Source organism: Columba livia, unplaced genomic scaffold (assembly GCF_036013475.1).
Source record: "Columba livia isolate bColLiv1 breed racing homer unplaced genomic scaffold, bColLiv1.pat.W.v2 Scaffold_103, whole genome shotgun sequence".
Classification (NCBI taxonomy): Eukaryota; Metazoa; Chordata; class Aves; order Columbiformes; family Columbidae; genus Columba; species Columba livia.
The window spans coordinates 2,773,645-2,780,356 of NW_027043008.1; positions in this window are offsets into that span (position 1 = coordinate 2,773,645).

Consider the following 6,712-nt stretch of genomic DNA (forward strand, 5'->3'; position numbering starts at 1 on the left):
CATGCAGCCAGACGAGGGGTTAGTGAGAGAGGATGGGACAGAGAACAGGATGAGAAGGACATAAGGCAAGGCTAGGACAGGCAAGGCAAGGCTAGGCTGCAGGACATGTTTTTGCTTTATGGTTTCTAGCACATTCGTCTTCAGACTAGGAGGAAAGCCATAAGACCGTATGGATTAGGCCCAAGCAAAAACCCCAGCTACTTGAGACACTTAGACTAAGCCTAAAATACCAAGATCTCTCCATAAGGATGGTTTTTATATTGTACTTCCACAATCTGCTGGCAGTACAAAAAAATAAGCTGCAGATCTCCTTAGGCTGAGTCATGGTGCTTTGGGGCAGGGACCATGCATATCATGGGAATATTTCACAGTTTCTGCTCTGTTTTCAGTGTATGACACCAAAACACCCACCTGATGACATCCTTTCAAGAGCAAAGGCAGCAATTTGCAGAATTCCGCTTCTTAGGGGAAGTGAGAAATTGCTGAGCTGACACCAAGTCCTGCAGTGTCCCTGTCACCTGCAGAGCCACCGCATCCTCGCCACGGTAGCGGGCATTGTGACAAAGGTTCTATGTCAGCTGGGTGTGGCAGCCAGGCGCCCCCTAGGGGATGGGGAGCCTGTCAGCCCCGGGCCTGTCACTGCCTGGTGTCCCTGCTGCCACCAGTCATGCCTCTGAAAACTTGTCAAACCATGCCCAGACTTGGGGCCAGTTTGGCCCAAAGTCTGCAAGAGACAAGTCGGGAAGAAAGATATGGGACAGAGGGAGAAAGCGAAGGGAGCAGGAGAAAGGGAAGGAAGAATCAAAAGTAGTGTTGGGCTGCAGGACTGATGGAGGAATTGCAAGAAAAGAGGCAGGAAGCAGGAGAGTGAGAGAAAAGGAAAGAAGAGACATGCAGCCAGACGAGGGGTTAGTGAGAGAGGATGGGACAGAGAACAGGATGAGAAGGACATAAGGCAAGGCTGGGACAGGCAAGGACAGGTAAGGCAAGGCTAGGCTGCAGGACATGTTTTTGCTTTATAGTTTCTAGCACATTTGTCTTCAGACTAGGAGGAAAGCCATAAGACCGTATGGATTAGGCCCAAGCAAAAACCCCAGCTACTTGAGACACTTAGAGTAAGGCTAAAATACCAAGATCTCTCCATAAGGATGGTTTTTATACTGTACTTCCACAATCTGCTGGCAGTACAAAAAAAGAAGCTGCAGATCTCCTTAGGCTGAGTCATGGTGCTTTGGGGCAGGGACCATGCATATCATGGGAATATTTCACAGTTTCTGCTCTGTTTTCAGTGTATGACACCAAAACACCCACCTGATGACATCCTTTCAAGAGCAAAGGCAGCAATTTGCAGAATTCCGCTTCTTAGGGGAAGTGAGAAATTGCTGAGCTGACACCAAGTCCTGCAGTGTCCCTGTCACCTGCAGAGCCACCGCATCCTCGCCACGGTAGCGGGCATTGTGACAAAGGTTCTATGTCAGCTGGGTGTGGCAGCCAGGCGCCCCCTAGGGGATGGGGAGCCTGTCAGCCCCGGGCCTGTCACTGCCTGGTGTCCCTGCTGCCACCAGCCAGGCCTCTGAAAACTTGTCAAACCATGCCCAGACTTGGGGCCAGTTTGGCCCAAAGTCTGCAAGAGACAAGTCGGGAAGACAGATATGGGACAGAGGGAGAAAGCGAAGGGAGCAGGAGAAAGGGAAGGAAGAATAAAAAGTAGTGTTGGGCTGCAGGAGTGAGATGGAGGAATTGCAAGAAAAGAGGCAGGAAGCAGGAGAGTGAGAGAAAAGGAAAGAAGAGACATGCAGCCAGACGAGGGGTTAGTGAGAGAGGATGGGACAGAGAACAGGATGAGAAGGACATAAGGCAAGGCTAGGACAGGCAAGGACAGGCAAGGCAAGGCTAGGCTGCAGGACATGTTTTTGCTTTATGGTTTCTAGCACATTCGTCTTCAGACTAGGAGGAAAGCCATAAGACCGTATGGATTAGGCCCAAGCAAAAACCCCAGCTACTTGAGACACTTAGACTAAGCCTAAAATACCAAGATCTCTCCATAAGGATGGTTTTTATATTGTACTTCCACAATCTGCTGGCAGTACAAAAAAATAAGCTGCAGATATCCTTAGGCTGAGTCATGGTGCTTTGGGGCAGGGACCATGCATATCATGGGAATATTTCACAGTTTCTGCTCTGTTTTCAGTGTATGACACCAAAACACCCACCTGATGACATCCTTTCAAGAGCAAAGGCAGCAATTTGCAGAATTCCGCTTCTTAGGGGAAGTGAGAAATTGCTGAGCTGACACCAAGTCCTGCAGTGTCCCTGTCAACTGCAGAGCCACCGCATCCTCGCCACGGTAGCGGGCATTGTGACAAAGGTTCTATGTCAGCTGGGTGTGGCAGCCAGGCGCCCCCTAGGGGATGGGGAGCCTGTCAGCCCCGGGCCTGTCACTGCCTGGTGTCCCTGCTGCCACCAGCCAGGCCTCTGAAAACTTGTCAAACCATGCCTAGATTTGGGGCCAGTTTGGCCCAAAGTCTGCAAGAGACAAGTCGGGAAGAAAGATATGGGACAGAGGGAGAAAGCGAAGGGAGCAGGAGAAAGGGAAGGAAGAATAAAAAGTAGTGTTGGGCTGCAGGACTGATGGAGGAATTGCAAGAAAAGAGGCAGGAAGCAGGAGATTGAGAGAAAAGGAAAGAAGAGACATGCAGCCAGACGAGGGGTTAGTGAGAGAGGATGGGACAGAGAACAGGATGAGAAGGACATAAGGCAAGGCTGGGACAGGCAAGGACAGGTAAGGCAAGGCTAGGCTGCAGGACATGTTTTTGCTTTATAGTTTCTAGCACATTCTTCTTCAGACTAGGAGGAAAGCCATAAGACCGTATGGATTAGGCCCAAGCAAAAACCCCAGCTACTTGAGACACTTAGAGTAAGGCTAAAATACCAAGATCTCTCCATAAGGATGGTTTTTATACTGTACTTCCACAATCTGCTGGCAGTACAAAACAATAAGCTGCAGATCTCCTTAGGCTGAGTCATGGTGCTTTGGGGCAGGGACCATGCATATCATGGGAATATTTCACAGTTTCTGCTCTGTTTTCAGTGTATGACACCAAAACACCCACCTGATGACATCCTTTCAAGAGCAAAGGCAGCAATTTGCACAATTCCGCTTCTTAGGGGAAGTGAGAAATTGCTGAGCTGACACCAAGTCCTGCAGTGTCCCTGTCACCTGCAGAGCCACCGCATCCTCGCCACGGTAGCGGGCATTGTGACAAAGGTTCTATGTCAGCTGGGTGTGGCAGCCAGGCGCCCCCTAGGGGATGGGGAGCCTGTCAGCCCCGGGCCTGTCACTGCCTGGTGTCCCTGCTGCCACCAGCCAGGCCTCTGAAAACTTGTCAAACCATGCCTAGATTTGGGGCCAGTTTGGCCCAAAGTCTGCAAGAGACAAGTCGGGAAGAAAGATATGGGACAGAGGGAGAAAGCGAAGGGAGCAGGAGAAAGGGAAGGAAGAATAAAAAGTAGTGTTGGGCTGCAGGACTGATGGAGGAATTGCAAGAAAAGAGGCAGGAAGCAGGAGATTGAGAGAAAAGGAAAGAAGAGACATGCAGCCAGACGAGGGGTTAGTGAGAGAGGATGGGACAGAGAACAGGATGAGAAGGACATAAGGCAAGGCTGGGACAGGCAAGGACAGGTAAGGCAAGGCTAGGCTGCAGGACATGTTTTTGCTTTATAGTTTCTAGCACATTCTTCTTCAGACTAGGAGGAAAGCCATAAGACCGTATGGATTAGGCCCAAGCAAAAACCCCAGCTACTTGAGACACTTAGAGTAAGGCTAAAATACCAAGATCTCTCCATAAGGATGGTTTTTATACTGTACTTCCACAATCTGCTGGCAGTACAAAACAATAAGCTGCAGATCTCCTTAGGCTGAGTCATGGTGCTTTGGGGCAGGGACCATGCATATCATGGGAATATTTCACAGTTTCTGCTCTGTTTTCAGTGTATGACACCAAAACACCCACCTGATGACATCCTTTCAAGAGCAAAGGCAGCAATTTGCACAATTCCGCTTCTTAGGGGAAGTGAGAAATTGCTGAGCTGACACCAAGTCCTGCAGTGTCCCTGTCACCTGCAGAGCCACCGCATCCTCGCCACGGTAGCGGGCATTGTGACAAAGGTTCTATGTCAGCTGGGTGTGGCAGCCAGGCGCCCCCTAGGGGATGGGGAGCCTGTCAGCCCCGGGCCTGTCACTGCCTGGTGTCCCTGCTGCCACCAGCCAGGCCTCTGAAAACTTGTCAAACCATGCCCAGACTTGGGGCCAGTTTGGCCCAAAGTCTGCAAGAGACAAGTCGGGAAGACAGATATGGGACAGAGGGAGAAAGCCAAGGGAGCAGGAGAAAGGGAAGGAAGAATAAAAAGTAGTGTTGGGCTGCAGGAGTGAGATGGAGGAATTGCAAGAAAAGAGGCAGGAAGCAGGAGAGTGAGAGAAAAGGAAAGAAGAGACATGCAGCCAGACGAGGGGTTAGTGAGAGAGGATGGGACAGAGAACAGGATGAGAAGGACATAAGGCAAGGCTAGGACAGGCAAGGACAGGCAAGGCAAGGCTAGGCTGCAGGACATGTTTTTGCTTTATGGTTTCTAGCACATTCGTCTTCAGACTAGGAGGAAAGCCATAAGACCGTATGGATTAGGCCCAAGCAAAAAGCCCAGCTACTTGAGACACTTAGACTAAGCCTAAAATACCAAGATCTCTCCATAAGGATGGTTTTTATACTGTACTTCCACAATCTGCTGGCAGTACAAAAAAAGAAGCTGCAGATCTCCTTAGGCTGAGTCATGGTGCTTTGGGGCAGGGACCATGCATATCATGGGAATATTTCACAGTTTCTGCTCTGTTTTCAGTGTATGACACCAAAACACCCACCTGATGACATCCTTTCAAGAGCAAAGGCAGCAATTTGCAGAATTCCGCTTCTTAGGGGAAGTGAGAAATTGCTGAGCTGACACCAAGTCCTGCAGTGTCCCTGTCACCTGCAAAGCCACCGCATCCTCGCCACGGTAGCGGGCATTGTGACAAAGGTTCTATGTCAGCTGGGTGTGGCAGCCAGGCGCCCCCTAGGGGATGGGGAGCCTGTCAGCCCCGGACCTGTCACTGCCTGGTGTCCCTGCTGCCACCAGCCAGGCCTCTGAAAACTTGTCAAACCATGCCCAGACTTGGGGCCAGTTTGGCCCAAAGTCTGCAAGAGACAAGTCGGGAAGACAGATATGGGACAGAGGGAGAAAGCGAAGGGAGCAGGAGAAAGGGAAGGAAGAATAAAAAGTAGTGTTGGGCTGCAGGAGTGAGATGGAGGAATTGCAAGAAAAGAGGCAGGAAGCAGGAGAGTGAGAGAAAAGGAAAGAAGAGACATGCAGCCAGACGAGGGGTTAGTGAGAGAGGATGGGACAGAGAACAGGATGAGAAGGACATAAGGCAAGGCTAGGACAGGCAAGGACAGGCAAGGCAAGGCTAGGCTGCAGGACATGTTTTTGCTTTATGGTTTCTAGCACATTCGTCTTCAGACTAGGAGGAAAGCCATAAGACCGTATGGATTAGGCCCAAGCAAAAACCCCAGCTACTTGAGACACTTAGAGTAAGGCTAAAATACCAAGATCTCTCCATAAGGATGGTTTTTATACTGTACTCCCACAATCTGCTGGCAGTACAAAAAAATAAGCTGCAGATCTCCTTAGGCTGAGTCACGGTGCTTTGGGGCAGGGACCATGCATATCATGGGAATATTTCACAGTTTCTGCTCTGTTTTCAGTGTATGACACCAAAACACCCACCTGATGACATCCTTTCAAGAGCAAAGGCAGCAATTTGCAGAATTCCGCTTCTTAGGGGAAGTGAGAAATTGCTGAGCTGACACCAAGTCCTGCAGTGTCCCTGTCACCTGCAGAGCCACCGCATCCTCGCCACGGTAGCGGGCATTGTGACAAAGGTTCTATGTCAGCTGGGTGTGGCAGCCAAGGGCCCCCTAGGGGATGGGGAGCCTGTCAGCCCCGGGCCTGTCACTGCCTGGTGTCCCTGCTGCCACCAGCCAGGCCTCTGAAAACTTGTCAAACCATGCCCAGACTTGGGGCCAGTTTGGCCCAAAGTCTGCAAGAGACAAGTCGGGAAGACAGATATGGGACAGAGGGAGAAAGCCAAGGGAGCAGGAGAAAGGGAAGGAAGAATAAAAAGTAGTGTTGGGCTGCAAGAGTGAGATGGAGGAATTGCAAGAAAAGAGGCAGGAAGCAGGAGAGTGAGAGAAAAGGAAAGAAGAGACATGCAGCCAGACGAGGGGTTAGTGAGAGAGGATGGGACAGAGAACAGGATGAGAAGGACATAAGGCAAGGCTGGGACAGGCAAGGACAGGTAAGGCAAGGCTAGGCTGCAGGACATGTTTTTGCTTTATAGTTTCTAGCACATTCGTCTTCAGACTAGGAGGAAAGCCATAAGACCGTATGGATTAGGCCCAAGCAAAAACCCCAGCTACTTGAGACACTTAGACTAAGCCTAAGATACCAAGATCTCTCCATAAGGATGGGTTTTATACTGTACTTCCACAATCTGCTGGCAGTACAAAAAAAGAAGCTGCAGATCTCCTTAGGCTGAGTCATGGTGCTTTGGGGCAGGGACCATGCATATCATGGGAATATTTCACAGTTTCTGCTCTGTTTTCAGTGTATGACACCAAAA